This window comes from Manis pentadactyla, chromosome 4 (assembly GCF_030020395.1).
Source record: "Manis pentadactyla isolate mManPen7 chromosome 4, mManPen7.hap1, whole genome shotgun sequence".
Taxonomy (NCBI): domain Eukaryota; kingdom Metazoa; phylum Chordata; class Mammalia; order Pholidota; family Manidae; genus Manis; species Manis pentadactyla.
The window spans coordinates 130,581,773-130,608,432 of record NC_080022.1 but is presented as its reverse complement, the minus strand read 5'-3'; the positions used below and the strand labels follow the sequence as shown (position 1 = coordinate 130,608,432).

At 46.5% G+C, this 26,660-nt stretch overlaps 1 long non-coding RNA gene across 2 annotated transcripts; it reads right to left on the bottom strand.

The window, feature by feature from the left end:
- Positions 1–2,653: 2,653 nt before the first annotated feature.
- Positions 2,654–17,427, bottom strand: LOC118933457 (uncharacterized). 2 transcript variants are annotated; one of them, XR_008997160.1, is made up of 4 exons: positions 17,096–17,427; positions 8,931–9,147; positions 3,774–3,905; positions 2,654–3,545 (listed from the first exon to the last, which is right to left on the bottom strand). It is a non-coding gene; the product is annotated as an uncharacterized LOC118933457 (long non-coding RNA). The 2 variants fall into 2 exon arrangements; XR_008997159.1 differs by lacking the exon at positions 8,931–9,147 and having other exon boundaries at positions 2,655–3,545; positions 17,096–17,404.
- Positions 17,428–26,660: the final 9,233 nt, after the last annotated feature.

Sequence of the window (26,660 nt, the reverse complement as noted above, 5' to 3'; positions counted from 1 at the left end):
TCTGTTCTGCTAAGCTGAAACTAACCTCCCCTGTAACTTCTACTCCTTGGTTCTCATTCATTTTCTGGAGCAATAGAGAACAATCCACCTTCCATTTCACAGCCCTGTACCTTGGAGACAACATGCATGACATCCTTCAGTCGCCTGGAATGGCTTTGTGAGCAATGGCTCTCCTCAGAAGGTAGCCCTGTTCCTTCCCTTTGTCCCCTCCATTCCAGCCTAAACAACTTTGTGTTCCCTTAAAATGTATAGTAAGAGTTCCTGGTCACTATTCCTAACAAACAAATGCATGTATCTCAGAGTATTTCCAGAAAAAGGCAGACCACTTTTGACTGCTACTCCTCCAGCCACTGGCTCCAATAAGACAGCATAAGTCCAGTGGAGATGAAACACCTGTCCCTCACCACACCTTCAGCTTGCACACTGCCTGGATGCACTGACTGATGAACAGCTATGAGGCTGCACTTTGTCCCTGGTCCAGGAGTGGTGTCAGCAACAGCAACTAGAGGTCACCTGTCTTCAAGCAGACTCTGGGAAGACGATGTGGAGACAGGTAAGATATACCTTTGGGTATTGACTAATTGTCAGGTATGGGCTGAAGTCCCCCAAAACTCACCTCTCCTTCTCTGTGCCCTCAGGAAACAAAACTCGCAGTCATAGGATGTGGTATTGAAGGGATAATGGTGATTTTTCTAATCCAAATGTATCGTTTTACAAGTAAGAAAACTGAGACCTAGAAAGATGAGACTATGTTGTCAGAAGCAGCACCAGGACTCAAATTCACACGCCTGTCTGAATCAGAGTCTGTGCTCTTAACCTCCTTATAAGGCATACTGGTCTCTCTAGCAATGCCCACCACCCTGACCTTGGGAAATCTTTAAAATGGGCATAATATAAGTACCATATAGACTTGTGAGTACTAGAAGGGATATTATTTGTTATATGCTCAGCATAGTGCTAAGTATGAAGTAGACTCCCGATCATATATAGCTAGTGTCATCAGCAGGACAAGGACCATGTCTCTCCTATTTCCCTTGTGGAGCTCTTTGTACTATGTACATCTGCCTCCCTTGTGCCACTTATCACAATGGGGGCAAAGATGGCACTATTTAGGGCATAGCATCATGCAACAGCAAAAGCTTGGCCATTGGTAAGCTTGTGATTCAGTGGGAGACATGGGAACAACACCCATCCTGTGCATCTTCTTGGCAGAATTGGCACAGCTGTATGTATACCAAGGAAGACCGGAAATGGTTCTGTGGTATCTGACCGAGGCACAGATGCAGGGGCATGGCTTCACATTGCCTCCCCCCTGACTTCATTGGTATATCCATGCCCCATCCTCTGAATCGGGGGTCTTAGAATGTCTTGCTGTGCTCAAAGGAGGGATTATGCATAGACTGGGTTAAATGCTAGTTAGTTATATATATCAGGCATAGCAGGTGTCACTTCTGCAAGAGGGCCATCAAATGATCTGTCGGACACATTGAACATCAGATGGGGTTGCAAAAGAGTTTCTCCATAGCAACTCACACAAATGCAGAATCTGGGTGGTCTGCAGAGGCTCACAGCTCCCATGTTGTCCCCAAGTCCTGGCAATATAGAGAGCTTTCTCTGTGATGCAGGGTGCAGCTTGGAAGGCTCCTCGTGTTGACTCAGGTCTTTCTTCCGGGTCCCTCTGGGCCTCCTCCAGACCCTACCTTCTCTCTTTCCTCTCCTTGTCTGGCTCTGGGGGTGAGGTTGGAAGGAGCCTTGCTTCGACACAGCCTGTATGAAATCTATCACTGGAGGCCCATATCGCTCCCCTTCCTCCTGAGACATCACATTTCAAATCTGAGAGGCAAGACTTGGCTATTTTGTCAATCTTCTTCTGAGATAACTACATAGAATGTCTAGCTGACTGAATGGGGAAGTTAAGTGTGAGAAGAAACGTGACAAGATAATGCCCAAATCACTCTACCTTTATTTCTTTGTCATTGAGGAAGGCCCAAAATTGTTAGGAATGCTGCACCAATAAACCAAACATCATTGAGGTTTATAAAGAGCTTCCATGCACATGATCCAAACTAATCTCCACATCAATGCTATAAATTAGTTACACTTAATATGTATAGATAGGTATTTTAGGTGGATAGTTGATAGGTAGACAGATAGGTAATTGAAAGATAGATATAGATAGATAGACACACCTAGTTAGCTAAATAGATAAAAGCTGCACAGAGCTAGGGCTTAAATGCAGGCCCTAGTTTAGTGCATTATTCAATCCCCAGTGAAAACCCTGGCATTGATGACAACCAATTCTACTGATAGGCTTCAAGTCTGGACCTTTGACCCAAATGCCTGACCTTTGTGCATCTGAGTTTTCCTCAAACAGACAACTCAAGGCAGTTTCTCCAGCCCTCTGGGTTCTGGGCAGCTCATCGCGGGGGTGATAGCCTCTGTGCCCTGACTCACTGTCCCCAGCGAGTGCTGGACTGTTGTTTTCCCCCATTTCCTGAAGATAAGGTGTGTTTGGAAGCCAAGGCTGGAATATGGGTATTTAGAAGGTGGTAGGGAAGAGTTAGCAGACTCACAGGGGACTCTGACAGGGGTGGGGGCGGACTGCGTGCTTGAGCTTTAAAGAGAGCGGAGGATACACAGCTGGCATGCAAAGTATGAGCCACATCAGAGGATGGTGCTGATTTTTAATTCTTATTTGTTTTTAATTAGACATTTTCCAAAGGGGTGGAGGGAACCTGCATTACTTCGAGGAGATTCTGAATTTCAACCCATCTGCTGAAGCCCTTTAAGGACACTGTCGACTTCCAACCTTTTTATCTTGGTTGAGAAGTGAAGGTGCTTTTGAAAAAGCTCGTTCTGTTTCAAGCAGGAGTGAGGGGAGAGGAATCTGGGGTCGACCATCTCAGCTTTTTGCGGAGAAAGGCCACTTTTCATTCTTGATGGCCTCAGGGTTAGAGTGGTCATGTAGGGTGGAAGCGCACTTTAAGAAAAAGAAAAAATAATGGTAGAAGAACAAATATTTATTTAGACCAAGAAAGCTGTCAAAACAAGTTTCTAGAGCCTTGGGAACTCAGCTACCTTTCTTTTAAAATGTCTTCAGGCAGTTTGCAAAACAAAGCAAAACTCAAACCCTGGTTTGCAGAGAAACACTTCCTGATTACAAGCTGGTGTCCCCTGCTGCCCACCCCCACCCTCACCCCCAAAACACTCAGAAAATCCCAGTGACTCCCAGCATTACAGGGGCTCTGCAGGGAGGGCGACCCTGAAACTTAAGCATTTCACTTTCTTTCTGGGTTCTCAGACCAGGGAGCCCAGCAGAATTTCCTCATCTTACAGACATGCCTGGATCTGTGGGGTCAACCAAGCCCTTTTGTCCCATCAGCCTCCTGAGTGAGGACAGCTAGTCTGCTTCACCCTCCTGGTGGTGCTGGAGCTGCTGGAGCAAACACGCGGGGCCTGGTCCTCCAGCCAGACGGCAGGTGGGCCTCACGCAGGCTTGAGGCTCAGGGATAAGGTCCGGGTGGAGGCATCTGCCTTACTGGGCACTGGAGGCAAAAGAAGGAAGTGATCTTGGTTCCCATGATTATAGCCATTAAACCCACCCAGAGAGATTAGCAACTCCTCTTGCCTGTGAGTGGGCTTGGAGGAGAAATGCAGTTCCCTCCCTGTCTTGCCAATGGGGTTCAGCCCCAGGCAAGTTCACTATGGATTCAGTGAGACCAAGAAATGACAATGGAGGTCTATAGTGGGGCTTGAGTGTGGCATCTCTTAACCTGCCCTCAGGTGATGCCAGTGATTCTGATCCTCCAAGGCTACACCTCCACTTCTCAAAGGCAGTTGTGGGACCAGCAGGGACAGCAGCACCTGGGAGCTTGTCAAGACTGCAGACTCCTGATCCCCAGAGCCTGCGGAAACACAAACCTTGGCCACCACTACGTAGCTAATTGCCTTCTCATTTTTTTCTTGCCAGCCCGCTCAGGGTTATAGTGCATAAACAGATGCAGCTGCTCTGGTCAGGACTTGGTTAACTTTGAGGTTGGTCAAGTAGGAAAACCACTGATTTCCCCACGGAGCCTCCGAGAAGCTGCTGGCAGCTGGTCCTCCTCTGTGAGTGGCTGGAGGCTGCAAGCGGGACCTTGCTCAGTGTTTGTGGGAGATAATGTGGCTGAATTAATGATGATGCAGGAGCCTTCACAGAGGTTACTCTTGACTCTTTTAATTGCACCATTTCTCAACCTTAATGCTGCCTCACTGCCATTTCTGAATTATATATCCACACACATCTAGAGACACACGTATCATAGATTAATTCTCTCACTCAAACTGATAAACTACCCAACCCATAATTTATGCTCATTTATCTTTGCCCTAATCTAACCAAATTCTTTTCCTTTTATTCTGTCAAGCAGAGTGCTTGGAGAAAACTCGTTGTTAGATTGCATCCCTATTATATACACTGTCCACATAAGTCCTTGTCTTGCCAATTGGTTTCAGGCAATTCACTATGGATCCAGTGAGACTGAGGAATGACAACAGAACATTCTTGGGATAAAAGGGTTTATACCCAAGCTTTATTCTCCCGGTGATAGGTTGAGCACTAGAATCATGTCTGTATCTAGCAGCCTGCAGGCCCGTAATCCTCCTTCATCTCTGTCCCTGCCTGGAGCACTGGGCAGAGCTCTTTATATAGTGACCCAGTTAATAATAGTTTATTGCTGATGGGTGTGGAAGTATTAGCCTAGCAGCAGGCCAATTAAATCATGAAGTAGTTTAGGTTGAGGTAAGGATCCTGGCCTTAGGAACTTCCATTTCCCCACAGTCCATTCAAAAGCCTTGCAATGAAATAGAGTTGATAAAGTTCTGAGCTCTTTTCTGACTTCCTGCTGATGAAGCACTTTCACGATCAGGATGGTTCTGTACTTTACTTACTGAAAGTTGTATTTTGTTCCATCACAAACAAAACATCTTTTCATCAAATGGACTGTCCCTTTCCACACCTCCACACCACCTCTCACTACCACCCCCACCAGCCTTAGCTATTATGTCCTAGATATAAACTAGAGATGCCCTTTCTTTAGTCATCATATCTAGCTGTCCTCCTGACTGTGGGAAAAATGGAAGTTCCTATGGGCAGGATTCTCTCCTGACCCTAAATTCCTTGATGATGTAATTGGCCTAGTGTTAGTCTAATGCTCCCACACCTGTAGACCATGAGCTATTATTGACTGAGTCACTATATAAAGAGGTCGGTCCAAAGCTCTGGGAGGAGGCAGAGACGAGGTGGCTTATGGACCTGCAGACTGCTGGGTGCCGACATGATCCTAGTGCTTGACCTACCACTACAAGAATAAAGCCGGGTATACACCCCTTTACCTCAAGACCGTTCTGTTGTCATTTCTTGATTTTGCTGAATCCACAGTGAACTTGCCCAGGGCTGAAACCCTCAGGCGAGACACTGACCTTCCTAGTCTTGTTTTTCAGAACCTCTCTTTCTCCTGGGTGACGGATGCTGAGAGACCTCAACCGTGTTACCTTATCTAGAGGTGGCTCCTCCCTCTGTGCCTTCCTCGGGCACATGAGGAAGACCCACAGCTTTGATTCTGCCTCAGGGGACCTGCCCCAGTGCTGCCCCCTGATGCCTCTGATTTCATGGACTTGGAGTCTTGCTTGCCAGGCATGTGGCACCCTGTGGGGCATGCCTTATCCCACCAGCTCACATCTGTTGTTGTGCCTCCTTCAATCCTGGGCCTCCAGTGCTCCCAGAGTCTCCCAGGCCTCTCAGGTCCTCTTGAAATTCACCTGTTGGCATATAGATGGCTAAAGGCCCCCAAAAGTCCAGTCCTACTCTGGCTTAGGGCCTGGAAGGACCCCCACATCCATCAGAATCCAGACTTAAACCCTCTCTAGCTGTGGCCCCCCAACCCCCTCACACACACAGACACTTGGGTCCAACCCCTTATGACCCTTCCCAAGTGGACCCAATGGAGCCAAGGGACATGGGCAAGGCAAGGAGTCCTGCAAGTGAAAGTCCAGTGAGCAGGCCCAACAGACCTCCTATGTTAGACCAGCAAATGCTCCTAGTTTGAGGTGTGGTTGTGAGGAAAGGAGTGTGGGGCCATCTCTCCCATAGACAGCTCCATTGAAGACTCTGGAATCAGCACCATGTTCCACATCAAAGCAACATAAAAACTGGCTCAAACATAGGACCAAAAGAGGTGTGATTTGAGACTTTAACCTTGTTCTTTTTCACTGGATACAACCAAACATGGCAACTTTCCCAACTGTGGTAGATAGTGGGAGAAAATCAGCTGTTAGCTTAAGACTCTCCCAAGGAAGGTAGTGGTGGTGGGCAGGAAAGAGGGGTTTCCAGAAGTTGTTGGTTGTGGGCAGTTTGTTCCCTTACAGTGCCTTAACTTCATGGTTGGCCATTTCAGCACTGACTGCAGAACTCCCATGGCCTTCATCTCCTTGACCATTTGCTTTGCAGAGTCCCTGTTCTGAATAAATTGCACTGTCCTATGTCTCTACTCCTTGGCTGCAGGATATTTCTAGGGTTGTGAAACTGCCGATGGATCCCCACAGGTCTTTGCTGTTGCATCTCAATGGGAGGGTTCACTGAACTTGTCAAGGCTTCCCTTTCCCCACGTGGTGGGCATTGCACTCCTTACACTCTTGGGCCCCTGACTGTATTCCCACCTGCACATTCTCGGATACAGCCTTCCCTCCTACTTTACAATGATGTAAGGTACCTTGAGTAGAGCAGGGGGGGAAGGAGAGAGAATACAAGTAGGAAAGGGATAGGGCTTGGTAGGATGAAGGAAGGTAAGAATGACCTTCCCCATCTTAGGGCATGGAAGAAGGGCAGTGACAGCACAGCAGTACCTCACCCAGCCTCCTTGGAACTTTTACCAGCCTCCTGCTAGGTCCGCTCACCCCACTGCCTTCATCCATGACCCCAGGTTTTGGTTGGAAATGGAGATGTCTCCTCCAACAGAAGCTGGAATTTGCATATTAAAGACACACTGTTCTTCATTAGTTTTTATTTATTTATAGGAAGAACAAATGATGTAAACCACAAGACCGAGGAAGTCTCTCAGGAGTTCCTGGTGTCTCACATTACACAGAGTCAAGGATTAAAGGTCTGGTTTCAGAGCTAAATAAGCTCAAGGTGGTCCCTGAGCATTCACTGCTAAATGGGAAGAACAGATGCAAGTGCTAGAGGTGACACCCAAGGAAACTCTTTGCTTGGCTGTGCATGAGATCAAAGATCATTGAGAAAAGCTGGGGAGGGGAAGATGGAAAGTCCAAACCTCAAAGCATCATCCAAGGAAGGACGGTCTTGTTTATTTCCAACAATGCTCTGGGTGTTTCCTGTGATTAAATACAAATGACATCTGAATTAATTCCCATTTTCAATCAGAACTGAGCTTGGCTTCTGGTCACATCATGTATTTCTTCTTTCCTTCACCTTTTCCCTCTTTTTTGTTCTCTTTCCTGGCTTTTTGCCTCTATCAGTCAAAGTCTACCCAGAAGAACAGAAATCATGCCGAATATTTCAAACATGGGAACCGCTGGATGGAACATGTTACGGAAGCACTGGGCGGCTAGAAGAGCCGCAAGGAGGCAGAGGAGCTATCCCAGAGATGACAAGCGGCAGGAAGTCACCACCGCCCCTAGGGCTGGAGGAACCAAAGCTGGAAGGTTCCCAAGCCCAGGGGCACAGTGGTGGCTGGCATTGCTAAAGGCTGCTGCGGATCAAAGAAATCACTGATGCATGCAGAAAGCAACAAGAGGTCCTGGACACATTGGCTGCCTGCTGCTGCTGGAACCAGGGCCATCCCTGAAACCCACAAGTGTTGGCCCCTCTGACAGTCACCCACTGCTCCACCTGCTGAGAGTGAAGCATGGGGGTGCAGATGGCGCTGAGGCCAGCTGGGCAGTGACAGCACAGTCCCTCACTGCTGCACGCTCAGTCCTGCCTTCTCTGAATCTTCCTTTTACTTTTTTCTTTTTCTTCCCTCACTTCATTTATTTGACCAGCATTCATTGAGCACCTACCATATGCCAGGAATTATGCTAGAATTGAGGGGGTAGAGGAAAGGGGAGTGGATTCAGAAATGTAAAGATAACAACTTGCCCCCAAGGTACTTGTAGATCAGAAGTAACCCTCTTCCTTCTACCCTCTTTTTAAAAGTAGATAAAAAATTGCTTCTGGAAGGAAAAAAAACCCTCCATATTTCTTTGTTTGTGTACTTTTTGGTTAAAAATTTTAGGGTAATCTCTAACCAACTTGCTCAGTCTGTAGACAGATACTGAGGAAACATATAATACACATTGGATTCAACTAGGAGCAGTGAGAAGAAAAATGACCTATTACCCAGAGACTTTACTCCAGAGAACCTTACAATCTAGGGGGAAGATACCTACAGCACACGACAACAGTGAACTGAATCTTAATGGCAACAAGATGGACTGACTTCCTAGAGGCAGCTGCCAGGGCAGCCGGGACTGCCCAGTGAGCAAGGCGGGGGCAGCCTGCACGGGGAAGAGGCTTGGCTGGCATATAAAGAGAGGGAACGCATGCCAGCGGGGAATAGGCTGCAAACTGAGTCAGGTGTGCACACAAATCTCCTCTCTGCCTCTTGCCCTAAGGCTGCCAGTGTCATCAATCTCTAAACTGTGGAAACATCCAGTATTAGAAGGCAGAAATGCAAACAGAGCTCTATTTCCTCCCTTTTCCACACAATCTTAGTCCAATGACCTTAGGGGAATCATTTGACCCTTGGGGACTCAGTGGCCTCATCTGTGACGAGGGAGTGTGGTTTCTATTCCTGATTATAGGGCTCTGGAACAGACCAAATCTGTGGTTCCATCCTGCTCTCGAGTCCTAACCCACCTAGGAAAGAGGTTGGTGGGGGTGTCGGATTTACCTGGAGGAAAGTGGAATTCTCTTGAGGACTGGCAGAGAAGCTTGGTCCTTTCTCTCCAGTCCACACTCTCACCTATATTCTCTTCTCTGTAGCAGCCCATCTTCTGGAGCTGCTGGGGCACTCAGAGTGACCCCCAGGTTCATTCTTCTGGTTGCACAGGCCCCAGCCAGCAGTATGCAGAAAGCAGCTCTCTTATTGAGCAGCCTTTCCTCATAGCCTGAGTAAGGAAAAAGCTGCCTGGTGGACATGCACGATGGTACCAGACCTGGGGGTGGGCTCTTCTTTGTCCCCTGCCCCCTTCCTCAGGTCCTCTGCCCCTAGCACAGCCCCCCTTAATCTGTCCCCACAGGCCAGTCTGTGCTTATGGACACCCCCTCACCGCTCAGCTGTTCCCGTAATTAACAGTGACATCTCATCACATTACTGGCTTGCTTCTCTGGCAGAGAGGTTAAGGGCTGGTGAGGCTCATTAGCATCTGCCTGGGAGGGCACCAGGCAGTCTGCTCTCCCCCCTCCCAGAGCCATCCTGTCCTTCCCAGGCTTCATGCTAGCAGGTCTCAGCTGTGTGTCTTCCCCCACTGGTGTGTCATGAGCGATTGTGAGGAGGGTTAGTTACTTATTTGATAGCAGTGATGGGAGGAGTGCATGTGCTTGATTTACTTTTGGAAATTTATGACAAATTGAAATAGTTATGTCCCCTCACTAGAATTCTAAGAAAAGCCATGCTGGACCCTGTGCATGGATTCTCCCATGCTATTTTGGAATGGCTGGCCTGCTCATGAAACAGTTACACCGTACTTCTCCGAAGTTCATTGAAATTACCAGTGGATCAAAATTTAAAGCTGGAGGGAACTGTAGAAAATCTGTAATTCAATTCTCTTCCTCTAAAGATGATGAAACTAAGGCCCAAATGCTGAAATTACTGGCTTAGCCCCTAACAGAGGGCTGGACTCATCAATGTCAGCTGACCCAATGGATGAAATTTCCAGCGTAGTATGTTACATAAGCCATCAGAATAAGGGCCCTTTGTTGTTGTTTTTCAAAATTTTCTACATTGGGAGTTGCAACCCCATGTCCACAGGGACTGAGACCTAATGTGGCCTAGGGGGGTAGGCTGGTGGTGGGCCTTGGGGAGATGAATGGCCCTTGCTTTTTCCAGAAAGGCAGACATTAGAGTTCGGGGTGAGATCTGATTTTTTACATTTTGCCAACTAATTCAAATTTGAAATTGAATACCACAGAGCCAAACAAGACAAGGTGCGGAGGCAGACAAGCCTGCTTGTTTTCAGCCTCTGATCTTCATGGATGTCAGGACTGGCTGTCAGGTGGTTTTAGTTCCCATGTCTGTCAGCATGTCGCAATGCAGGGCCAATGCTCAGGAGGTACTTTCTCTGTTGGCTTAGTCAGAAAGAGAGTTTCTTCTCTAAATAAAGAAGGGGAACCTGTTGACAACCAGGATGTGGGTAAAGGATCAGACTGCAGGAGTCTCTCTCCGTGTAACCAGAAAAAGATAAGTTGTTTGCGAGATTTCACTCTGCTCGGAACCTGCTTGGCAACCACCTTCAGGATGAGTATCTTTGGTACTCTAAGGGGGGTGACTGGGGATATTTCTGAGCATAACTTCTCACTTAATGAGAAGTCCATAAATGGGTTCCCGTTTTTACCTACACACTGGGTTGGGAAACCCAAGTGTTGTGTCTGCAGGACAGTTGACCAGGTATGAACTGTAGTGTGCCCGTCTGTCCAATAGAAACATTTTATAAATGTCTTATCAACAAACACACAGGAAATGTGCATATAATCCACATATAGGAAAGTGCCCCTAAGAATACCATACAATGGATTTTGACAAACTGAACATGCCTCTGTAACCAGCACCCAAATTGAGATAGAACATGGCTAGCACTCCAGAAGCCCCTTATGCCCCCATTCCAGTTCCTCACCTCCACCCCCAATCCCGCCAGGACAGCTGCCATTCTGAAGTCTAACAGCACAACAAGCATAGGTTATCATTTTTGTATACATGTTGGGTCTGTCTGCTTTTGCTCAACATTATAAGATTAATTCATCCATATTGTTTTTTGGTGTGTATCATTGCTCTATAGTATTCCATTGTATATACAGCAGACCCTTGAACAACACAGGTTTGAACTGCGCAGGTCTAGTTATACACACATTTATTTCAATAAATTACTGCAAAATTTTTGTGAGATTTGTGACAACTTGATAAAACATTTTCTTTTCTCTAGCTGACTTTATTGTAAGATTGCAGTATATAAAACATACACAAAATATGTGTTAACTGTTTATGCTCTTCTGGTCAACAGTAGGCTATTATTATCAGTTAAGTTTTGGGGGAATCAAAAGTTATACATGAATTTTCAACTGTGCCATGGGGCCACTGGCCCTTGCCCCTGCATTGTTAAAGGGTCCGCTGTACATAACATTATTTGTACATCCTATTATTGATGTGCATTAGGGTAGTTTCCATTTTGGGGTTATTACAAATGGTGCTCCTATGAAATTTCTGAAACATGTCTTTTGATGAATATTGTACACATTCTTTTGGGATATATGCCTAGGAACTGAATTGCTGGGTCATAGATCATGCAGACGGTTAAGCTCTAGGAGATGCTGCTGGTTATACAAAATGATCGTGTCAATGTACATTCCCAGCAGCAGTGATGAGCATTCTGGTTGGTCCACATCCTTGCCAACATTTGGTTGTTGAACATCACAAGCTTAGTTTTGTTTTTCATTTGGTGGCAGTGTAGTGTATGTATCACATTACTGTTTTGATTTGCATTTTCCTGATGACTAATAAAGTCAAGCACTTGTTTGTATGTTTAATGGCCCTTTGAATATCCTTTCTATGAAGAGTCTGTTCGAATCTTCCACCTATTGAAAAAAATGCTTATGTTTTCACTCTCTTAATGGTGTCTTTTGACAAATCGAAGTTCTCAGCTTTCATGTTCACCAGGTCATCATTTTTTGTCCTTAGGGTTATTAACTCTTTTATGTCTTGTCTAAGAAATCTTTTGTCTAGTCAGGGTCACAGAGATATTTTCTTTGGAAAGTTTAATTAAGTTTTACCTTTTACATTTCAAATAGAGACCAGAGTTAGCATCTTTTCATCTTCTAAAGGTAATATTTCCCAGGCCCCATGCACCTGCGGCATGGCTGAGGGGGAGACATCCCATAATGGTAGGAGCAGGACCTGAAATCAGACTTCTAGTATCATCCAATTACCAGCTATTTGACATGAGGCAGTTACTTAACCTCTCTGTGACTGGGTGTTTTTTTTTTTTCTTTGAGTAGTAATCATGCCTTCTTCAGGGTTCTCTTGTGAGGATCAATTATGTTAATCCATCCACAAGTGTGAAAACAGTACCTGGCACAAAATAAACATCCCCTAAGGGTTAGTTATTATTATTGGGCTCAGTTTAACTAACGGGGAGAAGAGTGAAAAGGAGGGTGAGGGGGAGATCGTGTACTGCAAGTACTGGAGAGGATGGCGGGGGAGAGAGAGAAAGCCATTCATCTCTACCCGCCTCTCAAGTTAGTTCATAGAGCACAGACTGTCAGACTGTAACAGCCAGAAGGTTCCAAGCAGTTCGCTCACGAATGCAGGGCACAAAGCCCAGAGAGCCAGGAAGTACTTTGGTCACATGTATCCCCTCCCCCTGAGTTTGGGAAGAACAGGCCACAATCTCCCTAATTATTTTAAGCAGGAAATGGATGGTGATCAATGAAGCCAGTGACTATGAAGAGCAACTGTGGATTGGGGCCCACTCAGCTCTGCTGGCAGTCCAGCAACTCACTTCCCCAACCCAGCTTTCAACAGGTAGAGCCTCAGCTGGGGGCTGAGCTAGTTTTCCCAGGGTTGGTCCTGTGGGGGAGCAGGCACTTTACCCTGAGGCCAGAGACTCAAGGACCAAATCATTTAGTGCGACAAGCTCTTCTTAAGAGAATTTCTAGAATTACGTATCTCTCTTCAGATACATCCCCAGCACATTTAGAACACTATCACACCCTTTAGTCCAGAACAGGGCCAGCCAACTTCAGTTAGAAAAACCCTGGCCACAAGTAGTTTGTGGGCCCTATGGTTTCTGTTGCAAGCTCTCAGTCCTGCCACTGTCTCATGAGATCAGCCTCTGGCAACATGTAAACAAATGAGCATGGCTGTGTCCCAATAAAATTTTATTTATGCACACTGACATTTGAATTTCATTTAATATTCACATCACCAAAATTTTTGTGGTTTATCTATTTTCCCAAATGTTTAAAAGTAGGAAGACCATCCTGAGTTCACAGGCTATACCCAAACAGGCAATAGCCCAGGGAAGCAGTCTAAATTAAGCTTAGTGGTTTTCAAAGCCTGGTCCCTGAGCAAGTGGCACTGAAACATCAATATTGCCTGGGAACCTGTCAGAAATGAGACTTCTCAGGCCCCACCCAGACCTATCGCATCAGAAACTGGGGGTAGCCTGCCAGGCTTAATACATGTTCTGATGCATATTCAAGATGGACAGTCACTGACCTAGAATTCAAAATATTCTTCGCACTGATCCTAAGCCTTTATCTCTCTCTATTTTATTTGCATCAGACAAACCAATCACCCTGATACCCTAAACCCTTCTGACAAGTCCTTTCCCATAGCTGCTTGTTTAGGCAAACGGCTTCAGAAAAACACTGACAGGTGCCCATGTTCTGTGGTACGTGTGTCTGATTCACTAGGACTGAACATGTGATCATGTTGCCTGGTCAGCAACAGGCGTCTGTCATCAAGGCTGATCAGGTTCACTTTCCTGAGGATTTTAACTGGATACGTGGGGAGGAAATCATTCATTGCTATGGGGAACCAAGGTGAAAAACAAAAATGCAGAAAGAGGGGACAATACACAGCTTTCACAGACAGAGCATGGGGAGGCCAAAGCTATGAGGAACCACGGGTGCTGAAAATGTGCGGGCGAGAGGCAGTGAACTGAAGGTCGTCACCATAGAGAAGGGGCCCCGAGGCAGGGAGAGCTGAGTTACATTAGGGTAAGAGAGCCCTAGGGTAGAGAAACCCTCCCCAGTGAAAGGACCCTAGGCTGCTTTATACCCTGAAACATGCACCTGCCTCCCACGCCTGGGGAGTCCCAGATCGCTGTAAGATTCCTGGTCCCATGTGAGTCCTGACAATAAACAGGGGTGAAGTGTTTTGTCTGTTCCTTGGCACCAAAAGAGGAGAACGCTCAATGGGCAGAACGCTCTGGCCTAACTAGCATGTTGAGGCTTCCCTTAACACACCACGCACATGTATGCTTCTCTGCTCAGGCTGATCTCCTCTCCTCCAAGAACAGAAGTCTTTCTCTTCAAGACCTCATTTAAATGGAATCTTCCCATCGAAATCTTTGATTCTCCTGCTCTTCCTTCATGCCTGGGCAATCCATCTTTCCCTCAGGACCAGCATCCTTACCAGGAGTCCTCTGCACTTCATCCTGTTGGGGGAGCATTGTGTATTTTCCTCGGTCCTTGTCCCCAGTACAGCAAAGAATTGAAGGGCAGAGACACAGTAGTGAAGCAGAGTAAAAGTTTTATTTAAAGTTACTTAGAGAAAAAGTGCAGGTGACCTCAGAGAGAAGGGAGCGCCCTGAAAGGTTGAAAAGAGAGAGTTTAAAGTTAAAAGGTGATGCACTTAGAAAGTGCGGGCAACCTCAGAGAGAGGAGCACCCCAAAAGGTTGGGGGTTCCCCCTTTTAAGGATTCTTCAGGAATGTGACTAAGGGCTGGGGGTGCAGACTTGTTAAGTGATCTCTGAATATTTAGAATTAATTTAACACAAGGAACTTCCTGCTCTGATTTCACCCTGGGATACCAGGGTCTTGGTCTGGTGGCAGATCAAACAAGACTGCCTGCCCAGCCCCCAAGGTGGGCTGAGCTATTGTCTGTTTGCTAAAAAGTAAGTTAAGAATCTTACTTCTCAACTTTCTGGGTATTAAAATGCAATCTTTAAGATGGAATCCTTCCTGCTTTTTACTATGTTGTTCAGGGCTGTGCCTGCATGCTAAATTAGTGGCCTAGGTTTTGTAAACTACTTGATTAGGACCAAAGGAGTAAAAAAACAGCATATAGGTAAAGTTAAAAAATAAGCCAGGCCTGCATGATTAACACAATAAAGACATGGGCTATGCTGAGGTACCCTCCTTTATCTGGGGAATATTCAAACATTTGAGGTCAAGTTGCTCCTGGCTTTTTGAGCTTTCACCCATTAACTGTGGGCTTTCCTGGCCTTATTCTCTTTCCACCCCACTCATATCTATTTCCTGCCCAACAATCCTGCCATGTGCAGAGTTACCCATTGGCCTGCTCAGGTAACTAAGACTTGGGCATCTTTATGTCCTTGCCATTCCCAGCACAGGCCTCGCGCGTGGTCAGTGCTTAATCAGAGTTGGAGGAGATCAGAGAAGGTCCATTCATGTCCTCTGGCATGACCTCTCCACCATCCCCACCCACAGACATTTCACAGACCGGAAGACCAAAGTCCAGAGAGGTGACAAGGTTTGTGTTCTGGGACAGGAAGGACCAGATGTCCCTGGTGGGTTCTTTTTCCAAGCCCCTGTCTCCTTCACACTTCTAAATCCCTTCTCCACACTTCAGCTGAGGGCACCTGAGATTTCTTCAAGGGCTTTCAATGACCATTTGCAATTAACTTGTACAGGAAATATCTCCAGTCAATTAGTACTGGCATGTTTCCAGGGCTGTCACCAACCTGCTCTGGAGCAATCAGACTTAATTATCTTGTTGTCTTTTCTTTTTTTTTTTTTTCAGTGTTAATCTCATTTGTGAGGGTTTTTGTAAACAATTAGGTAAGCAGAGACTTTTAATTTGAATGAAGCAAATTTGGATGGAGCAACTATGCTTTACAAACAATTCCAAGGCTTTAAAAACCTCAGCTGAGCCCCGTAGTTAGCATAGGGCCTGCATCTCTTCCTGAAATCACTAGAATTGAGGGAAGAACTTCCAATTATAAAATAAGTAAATCACAGAGATGAAAAGTACAGCATAGGGAGCACAGGCAATAGCATGGTAATGCATTTTTATGGTGACAGTCGTATCTACACCTATTGTGGTGAGCATTTTGCAATGTATGTAATTGTCGAATTGCTATATTGTACACCTGAAACCAATATAATAATATTGTATAGCAACTATACTCCAGTAATAAAATAAAGTCCACTAGAATTGTACTCGCAGGGAACAGACAGTTGGATGGCAATAGAAGGAAACTCACTTGTTTGTGTTTGGACCACCACTGGGCACGAGAGAGGAGCTAGAGAGGGACAGTGCATGTTTTGTGTGGGCTCTACCTTTTCAGACCCAGCTCACTGAATTAAACTAAACAGCTGTTTGATAGCAGAAGCAAATGGCTGCTTTGGGGGGAAGTGAGATGCAGTACAGTATTCCACAAACCAGTTCCATGGAAGATTAGCAGGTGTTCGGTGTGAGCGGCTGTTGTTTCTGACTGTTGATGTACCAGGCAACCTAATTTTCTTTAGTGTTCAGTCCTCTGCCATTTGAGGGAAGCTGAGCCCTCAGCACCCAGCTGTGGATATGGGCAGCTAGTCAACTTTAGGCATATCTGGCAGCTGTTGCTGGCTTGGGACGGACAAATGACAGAGGGCAGGCTAAGGAGAGGCTATCAGGGGACAGTTTCTGGTACTACAGGTAAGAGCAGCCCTGTTTCTGTTGGTGCGGCAGGTTGTAAGAATGAGTGCCTGTTCCTGTTTGCAACAGCTACGTTGCCCCTTCATTCGAAGAGTCAGCCCCATGAGAATGCAGGAAAAACAATGGGAAGCAAAGGAGAGAGAGAGAAAGAGGGAGAGAGATTCCTGATGCCAGGAGGTGAGTTCATCTGATCAAGCTACATCCTTGACTTTTCAGTTATTTGGCCAATAATTCACTTGTTCCCTCCTCAATGCAATTTAAATTGTGTGTCACAACCCAAAGAGTCCTTACAAATATTGTATTAAAGGAAAACACTTTCAAGCTCAAAAATCATGACTTAACTATTGTCAACCGTATGTAAGCAGTAAAAGCCCAAATTCAATGGAAAATCTCTCGAGAGCCTGAACGATAAATCAAAGTAGGATTAATCTTATGGAAGGAAAATCTTGCATTTTACCTTTCTTCCTCTCGGGCCACAGCACCTGTAGGCTTTTTCCTCTGAATCCTCAAGCATTTGAGCAATGACCTCTATGCGCTTGCCTCTCAGCACTGCTGTGATTGTAAGTCCAGAGAGGACTTGGCTGCATCTTGGCTGTCCAGAGTCCTCGGCATTCACAGCCACTCCCACTTGGCAGCTGTGCACAGGGTATTGGGCCAGGATTCCTGAGAGCTTGCCCCTGTTAGGCCGGTGACTGGCTATGTCACTTGGGCAAGGCACAAGCCACCCTCTGTCTCAGTTTCTGCAATGCAAGGTGGCTAGGCTAGCTTCGGTATGGGTCCAACCTGTCTTGCCTGTTGGAACTTCTCCCTGTGTGGCCCCCTTCCAAAGGCTCCTCTGAGTCCTTGTGTTGCCCAGGCCCAGTCACAGCCTCCTCTCTGAGGGGCGTCACACCCCTGACTCAAACAGGGTCCCACATGGCCCTTCCCACTACTACAGCGCAGCCAGGCTCTGTAGGGCCCTGGGGTTCCCTCCCCACGAAGGCATGGCCTCAGTCTCCATCCGCCACCATATCTGTTCAATTGCTGCACTCACTCTCAGCTTTGGCATGGCTCAGACGGAAGAGAGAATCCCAACAGACCTTTTGCTGGGACTGAGATTCTGGTTCCTAGGAGGGGAGGCTCTGAGAGGGATGGGAGCACGGCGACAGACTGGAGTTGGCACATGCTCCCAGGCTCTGGGGAAGCGTGTCGGGGAGGGAATGGATAGAAGGCTTTGTACCTGTGGCTGCTGACATTCGCCGCACTACTGGGAAGTGAGCAAGCCCAGAAGTGAATTTGAAGAAAAGCAAAAGAAGAGCTAGTCACAGGGCTCATCCTCCTGGGCAGAGGCTGCCTGGCCTCTATGAGAGGAGGACTGAGCTCCAAGGCTTCCCATGCACCCCTGGGGTGAGGAGGACCTACCCCCAGTGGGCTGAATTCAGGGGCATATGTCAGCCCCACTTTATACAGTGCAGCTGGCCATCCTGGCTCTGTGCTCAGTTCTGAGCATCTCCTGGGGCCTGGCCAGCATGCTGTGGGATCGATAAACATTCAAATGTCATGTTTCCAAGAACCAGCCATCATAGTAAATGTTGTCCAATAAATGTCACCAGAGGGTAAAAAAATCTCTCCTACAGGAGACCCTCTGGCCATTACTTCCTCTCCTGACCCTCCCACTGGGATCATCACAGTGTTTCTGCTGGCTTCAAGTTTAACAGCAAAGGGTGAGGGCTGCTTCTGAGCTTGAAGCAAAGTGCAGTCTTTTCCTTGGAGATCCAGCACCAGGAGCTGGCTTCCTAACCCCGTGTACTCTGGTCATCATTAGTGCTGTTGGCCAAACATTCCTGGTTCTCTGCACTTTGGGAGCAGGATAGGACTGCACTTCTTGGCTTCCCTGTGATTGGACATATCCAAATGACTAGTTCTGACCAATGCAGCATGGACGGAAGAGACCTGTGTCACTTTTAGATGGAGCATTTAACTGTTGATACAAGACCCTCTCCATATTTTGTTTCCTTCTGATTTGCTAACTCAGCATGTTTGATGTAGTGTCTCCTCCATCAGTCTGAGTCCTGAATGACTCCAGTGAGCTGAGCCCTCTGCCGTCTTCAGTAGACATGCAGCATGGGCAAGAAATGTACTTTTATTGTTTGTACCTAAGAAATTTGGGGGGTTCTTTTGTTACTGCAGCATAAAACAACCTATTCTGACTGATACAGGCTCCAAATTGCTAAAATATTTGAGAGAAAGGAGCAGATACCAACCTTATCCATCTTCTTACCTTCCCTGGGCATCTAAAAGAACTATCTAAACTTTGCTGTGGGAATACAAGCTGTCCTGTTAGTCTAAGAGCTGCTGTTTTCACAGCACTGGAGAGATCTCTGGTATGTCTCCAGGGGAGTCCTAGCACATCCTCCTGGGTCCGTCAGGGTTCTCATCCCAAGCAGCATATGCTCAGGGAAGTGTCTGCTCTTGGGGGTGGAAAGCACAGAGGAAGTTCTCAACGTTGTCTCAGGTCCCAAGTGGAGCTGTGACTGCTGTTTCATTTGCTCATCCTAGAAATATATTTGGAAAATGTGTTGGGCTTGGGAAGGTGACATATGGTGGGGCTGTGCCTATTGCAGCGGCCCAGAGAGTTTGGCTGGGGACACAAGGTTGCCCAGTGTTCCTCCAGAGAGCAGCTTCTGTTCTAAGTCCCAGTCTCTGCCGGGCAGTAGAGAGGCTGCAGGAGGGAGGTAGGCGTGTGCATCTGGGATGTGGGAGGGGGCAATGAGAAGGCAGGACATCACCCCCTTCTGAGTGAGAAAGGCTGCCCAGGGCACTGCTTCTGAGACAGAAGAGGAAAGAAAGTGCCAACCAACAGCAGAGGCTGGGTCTTCTCTGGCTGTTCCAGCCCTGGTCCCTGGCAGGGAGTGTCCTTCTTGGGTGAAAGAGTTACTCCTTCCCTCCGGCATGGAGAGCATCGGGACTGGTGCTTCTGGCTCAGCTCTCCAGATCATTCTAAGACACATGCGGTGAACAAGGCAGAGGGATGGCTTTGGCATTGCAGGATGTCAGAGCTGGCCTCAGAGAACCCTCTGCAAAGCACCTTTGCCATGGCCATGGAGCTCTCAGCTACACTTCCAGCAGGGCTGCAGGCTGTCTTTCAGAGTTCAATGCCAAATTCTGATGGAGAAAACAGGAAGGACAGATTTCCCATTACCTAGGAGAGAGTGTAGGTCAAAGGAAGAAGCAATCCTCTGGCAGGAGGTGTTATTGTTGTCATGTGCTGGTTGTTGGGGAACACTGTATCCCCGTTCAGGTCCTTTCTGAGTCACACCCTTGCCTCTACCTGTGGGCATGTGCTCACCTGCATGGTTTGCAGTGAATGTTGCGAAAGGGGTGGCTTCTGGATGGGCAAGATGGCATGGAAAATATATTTACATTTTAAGCTAGATTAGCTAATTAATATTCTGAGGCCAAGGGTTCTCCAGGGGGCATCTCTCTTTCTTTTCCTTGTCCACCTCCCTACTGGCAGCGGCTACATCAGAAAGTCATCACTGGCTGCCTCGCTTATCCAGCAACAGGAGTTCTGGGTTTACCCACTGCCCTGGATTGCAGGATGCTTGGAATTCTGAGCGCAGGCTCCCCAGCGTTAACTCTCACATCCTGGCTTTTCATTCTTTTCATGACAATACCTTTCATTGGCAGAACTCTCTGTACTTTCCCGTCTGTGATTGCATTCACTTCTCACAGGCTCTTCAAAAATTGCAAAATGAATTTCCTAGTGTACATATACTCTCCACCGTTCTTTTCCCACCACCAGGAAAGCCAAAACTATTTACACAAACACTCAGTTAAGAATACCACGGCTTTGTGTAAACACAAAAGAGTCAGACTTTCATTCTTTCCCGTCTCTTCTTTTTCCCTCTGCTTCTCTATAATGCATCTCACCCTTTTAGAATGTCCCTCTCCTTATTATATTATACTCATTCCCACTTCAGGTTTCTGTGGTCTCAGGAAGTATTTGAGTCCAAAATCCTTATTCTTTATTCTTAGCCTCTTTCCTTTCAACAGGGCACTGTAAATCTTTTTATTTTTTTAATTGTAGCTTGCTTTTTTCTTCCCACCTGACTTCCACCCTAATACTTCTCAACTTGCTTCAAAACCCGTGGAACTTTTGGATGGCCAGTGCTTTCCTATGTATCCTTCTGGTCCCCGCAGGTGTTTCTTTCCTTAACCCCCTTAAATTAGATCTAGGCGTTCCTTTGTTCATTTACTTATTCAACAAACATTTATTGAGCACCTGCTATGTGCTAGGCACTGGAGATAATCAGTAAATGAGATAGGTGTAGTCCTTAGGCCTACGCGTCACTCATGCATTCAGGACCTTATACTTTTATAGGAGAGACTAACAAAGATTTAAATTGTTAAAGATCAGTATGTCAGATAGTGATACATGCTCTGCAAGAAAAATACAGCAGAGTGTGGTTATAAGAGTGATGAGGGCTGGGTATTTTTTTTTTAATGGTTAAGTAGGCCTCTTTGTGGAAGTGAGGTTGAAGCAGACCCCTGAATGAATCAAGGGAGGCAGCCATGACCTAAGGGAGGAAGAGGCGCCATGAGTGAAAGCCCTAAGACCAGAGGGTGGTTCGTGTATTCAAGGAACCCCAGGGAGGCCCGTGCGGCTGAGCTTGGTGAGTGATGGTGAGAGGCGTGGGGGTGGGCTGGAGGGGTGGGCTGAGGGCCTTCAAGATCAGTCAGACTGTGGCATTGATCTAAGTAGGATGAGGCCCACTGGAGAGCGCAGGGCGAGGAGTGGTCTGATCTGGTTCATGTTTTCCACGGATCACTCTGACTTGTGCGCAAAGAATTGAGAGCCTACAAGAACAGAAACAGAGGTCATTTAGGAGAACCATTGCAGAAGTCCAAGGAAGGTAATGGTCCATTGGACAGGAGGGGACTGGTGGCTGTCTGGAGAGAGGCGATTGGATTCAAAATACACCTGAAAGGAAGAATTGCTCATACACCACACTTAGGGGATGAGGGTGCTTTCAGTGTCATTACAGATGGGTGAATGGTGTTACTGTGAACCAAGACAGAGAGAGCAGTAGAGGAACAACAGATGGGGGAATGGAGGGACATCAGGGTGCAGGTTTAAACATATTTGACTTCATGTAAATATGGATACTTGGGAAGAAACAACTAGATACCTAAAGGAGATACTGAGGCTGCAGTTATGGACCAGAGAATCAATAGGTGTAAAGCCATAAGTCTGGATGGGAACACCAGGGAGTAAGTGAGAGGGAAGAAGAAAAGCAGTCCAACAATTTAGCCATGGGGCAACTTCAAATTATAAAGGTTCAGAAGAAAGGTGAGAATTAGCAGAGAATTAGAAAATGCAGCCCTTAATGTAAGGAAGAAAATCAGATTATCAGATTAATGGCTCACAAAAGCCAAGTGAGGAACATATTTCAAGAAGGAGGGCATGATTAATGGGGTCAACTCTTTTTCATTTTATGACACCACAGATCTTCTCCTGGGCAGCACCAAGCTGGGGAGAGTCCCGTGAGGGTCCACAGCAGACCACTGGGCAGCCGAGCCAGCACAATTCTGCTTTCCTTTGGCAGCCTGAGTGGGGACTTTAATGCCCTTAAAAGTGAGATAGAGAGACTTGTGTACTGGCTTCTCTTTCTCTGCTGGACCATCTTGAGGAGGGCACAAGGGCAATGATGTAGTCAGCAGGCTAGGAGTCTTTATCCCCGTAAGCATGTATTTGGAGCTTCCCAAGGGAGTGGAGCTGGCCTTCACACCATCTCAGCCTGAGCTGTGGCTGAGCAGAATGACGGTTTCTCTTTGGTTAGTTAGAAATTCTGAGGACTCTCCGGTGAAATCCCTCAGGAAGAAGGTTCTCATTCCTTTTCTTCATGACAGGAGTTAGAAAATGCAGTTGAGGGGCTGAGAGGTGCAGAGAAAGAGCAAAATGGGGCTTAGGAAGTTTCCCGTTCTCAGTTTGACTTGCTGGCTTGCTTACTTTGAACCTCTAAATGGAGATAGGATAACAGGAAAGGTGAACCATCTGGTGTTAGGTTCATACCCATTTCGTTTACCTCTGAACTGTCCCTCCATCCATTTCTGGTGCTGGCAGAAACATGGGCAACCTCACCCTTCCTCACACCTCACACTAGATCTATCCCCAGGTCCAGCCAGTTTTACCTCTTTTACCTCCTAAGTGTCCCAGTCACACCTTTCCATCTCCATGGCCACTGCTGGGATCCAAGCCACCACCAGTCTTACTTGGATTCCTAATCATTCTCACCATGTCTACTCTGAGCCCTGTAACCTTTTCTCCACACCAGAGGGATCTTTCTGCCCTCGGCTTAGACATGTTCAATGGCTTCCTGTTGATCCTGTGATGAAGACCAGACTCCCAGCCCTCCCTCCTGACCTGCTCTGATGTCAACTTAAGCATCCTTCTCTCATGAAGATCTTTCTGGCCACCTAGTCCATCGTAGATTCTTTTGTTAACTGCTCTCTTAGAACCATGTTCCTTCCCTTCACAGCACTTACCTCAATCTGTCATCATAAACAACACTGTGAGGGTTTGATTCTTACCTATCTTCAACAGTGGACACTGAGCCCCATGAGCTGCCTGTTTTGCTGTATCCCTGCCCCATCTCAGGGGCTGCCATGTGAAAGAAAGAATGACAGTGTGAGGAGCCACCGTGACTGTATTCAGAGAGGGAACAAGTTGTAAGCAGTTGCTGTGTGGGGACCCATAGTCCTCGGGGATCCGGGTACAGTTGCTATGGACACCAGTTATTTGTGCCATCCTCCCAAAGGGCCCGGCCAAGGCTCTTCTCACCCAGTAACTTCATCTGCAGGTGTTGTTCTCTGTTTGATCTGCATCTCCACAGTCATCAACTTCAGCCCCTTGTTAGGGCTCCACAAAGAGACCCACTCATCTCAGCCAATGGTATATTTCAATAAAATGTGGGGCTTATATGGAGGGTTTGCTTATAGATATCCTACTATCTTCACTTTTCCCCATTTCTATTCTTCTTTCTACCCCTTCCTGGATTGTCTTCCCATGCTCTCCATCTCCAAAGAACTCCAAATCTTCTTTTTTTTTTATATGGATCACTTACCCTTTACTTTGCCACCTCGATGTCACCCAACTGTCAGACTAGAGGAAGGTCTCAGATTCTAACCTTGAACTTGTAAGCAGAAATCCATTGAGTGCCTGCGGAAAAAGCTCTTAACTGTTAGTATGCTGTGAACTCCTTGAAGAACGGAAGGATTATAAAGGGGAAAATCTCCCATGCCTCCCCTTAGTTGCAAAAACCAGCTACAACATAGGGATGATAGAATCTAGGATGTTTTAATAAAACCACAGGCATTGTTGAATAACAAATCACCCCAAAAGTTAGCAGCTTGAAATGCACTGTTTTCTCCCATTTTCTGTGGGGTGGGAATTCCAGGGCAGCATAGCTGAGTGCCTTTGATTCAGAATCTCTAATGTTGGGATGATAGCATTTAGCATATTTTAATAAAAACTCTGCATGAGCCAATTCTTAGCCTTTTCTGGGACATTGCCCTGGTTGTGGCTTTAATGAAAACATAGACCCTTATTAGAAACACATGGGGAATTTTAAAAACTAAGGCAGCCCAGGCCTCATAGCTGGGGATACTGGTTCAGTTGGTTTGGATGGGGCCTTCCATTGATATTTGTAAGACTTCCATGTAATTCTAATGCACAGCAAGGGCTAAGCACCTCTGGGGGAACATCTCCTTCCTTTTAGAGAAGAGCAAATTGAGCACAATTCTGTAGCTCAGCTGAGACATCCTGTTACGCACGATTCTATTTTAAATAGTTTGAATGCTCATAGTTCTTTTAAATCTCAGCATCTCCCTTCTTAGATTCATTATGTATCTCCCAAATGACTACATGTCTTTGAATGTCTTCCTTTAGGTAGGATAGTATTATATTTTCCAAGTCCTAGCATAAAATGTTCTCCATGGCCTTCTCACTTGGATGGCCACTTGGGTGGTATTAACGCAGCAATTCTGGGCTGTAGTGAGCATGTGGGTCAGGTGGGGAGCTTGTTCGATGCAGAGTTTGATTGAGAAGGTTTGGGTAGAGGCTGCAGGGCCAAATTTCCATTTCTGACACACTCCCAGGTGCTGCTGCTGCTGGTCCATGAGCCACACTTTGAGTGACAACAGTGAATGGGAGCGTTACTGTTTCCGTCTGCCCACCTGACTCAGATTCCCTTTGTTAAGTGCTTTTAGGGAATTTCTTCTTCCATGAAAACCCCATCCTTCACCACAGGGACTGCTATGTCGTTATTGGAAGAGTGAAATTCTATTTCCCCTGAGAATGTTACGCTGAGAAGTATGTTAGTAGGAGCAGCCGGCAGACATCATGACAGCTCTGTGGTGAGACTCTGTCTGTTGAAAGCAGGTAGAGTCAAGGCAAGAGGTGGATAGAGAACTCTGATGTCTAACATCATCACTTGTGCCCCTGAACTTATCTGTACCTAAAGGACTAACCACTGAATTTCCCAGTTTTCTCACAAAGTTCTCTCTTTTTTTTCTTTAGGCTGTTCTAAGCGCAGTACAAAACCCTGGTGGGTAACTGGTTAAGTTGATGTCGTTTCTAAGGTGGTGAGGATGCTCCCACTCCTAGCTAGGAAGTTGGTAGTATTTATTATGCAATGGTGGAGCAACTGGCTAAACTGTTACCTGTAGAGCTGGAGCCCTTTCTATTTAGAACTTGGTCCAAGTGCCTATTGAAATGGGAGCTTTAGAAAGATGTCAGAATGTTGGAATAGGCTGGCTTTGTTTTTGGGTAAACTAGTAAATTTTCTCCACAGAGGATCAAGTTGTAGTCCCAGCTACCTGTCTGAAAGCAGAAAAGGATATCATACAACTGTGGTAAGAGGGGCCTTTCTGCTGCACCAGTTATCTAAGACAGTGGCCAGATTTTCATACCCCATGGCAAATTCTTTGCATCAAATTCAAGTTACTGTAAGGCTGGGCAGGGTGGGTAAGAAACTGTATTAATTATCTATTGTTGCATAACAAACTGCCCCCAAATTTAGCAGCTTAAACAACACGCATTCATTTCCTCCCATTTTCTGAGTGGTAGGAATTCCACTCAGAAAGCTGAGTGCCTTGACTTCACAAGGTTACAACCAAGGCATTGGCGGAAGCTGTGATTTCACTTGACAGTTCTCCTTGACATAGAGTGGGTCTTCTCATGTGGTTAGCAGGCCAGGTCCCTTGCCAAGTGGGCCTTTCTATTGGGTTGCCTCACAGCATAGTAGCTGGCTTCCCCAGAACAGGGTGAATGATCAAGAAAGGAACAAGAGAGAAAATGTCCAAGACAGAAGCCACAGTCTTTTTATAACCTAATCTCTCCAAAGCCACTCAATAAGTCCAGGCTACTCTCAGTGGGTAGGTATGAATACCAGGGGGTGGTGATTATCTTGGGCTCTTTGAGAAGCTGCCTGCACAGAAACTCACTAGTGGAAGGTCCCAACTCTTGAAGGGACACCAACTCCCTCCCAAAAGCCTTGTGCTGTATATTCTTTATCAGAGCTAAAATCTTCCCTTTGCATGGGGAGGAAGGGCACATTTGTTGTGCCTCAGCAATTGGTGATGGTCAGAAGCAGCAGCCAAGAGTTAAGCTACGAAGTTTAGCACCAAGTCTCCACAGGAAAATGACTTTGGCCTATTTCTAAGAGCCAGGAACAGCAGGGTGGCCCAGATCCAGACACCAGAGCATTCATGAAGATGGGTGTTGGTTAGACTGAGTTCAGAAATCAAACTGATCCTTAGTTAACTAAGATTTAAGGGAATTATAGTAAGAAACTCCAAGCCTGGCTAAGAGGGGCCTGTGTTTGTTCAGCATCTGCTAGTCCCCAGGCCTGTGCACCTAGCCTACAGGAAATCATCTACTAAGTGGGCCTTGTCACCTTTCTCCTTTGCAGCCCTCTCAGGTGCGGTGTAGTGGGGGATGAGGGCTAAGAGAGCAGAAAACAGCTCTCCATGTACTGCCC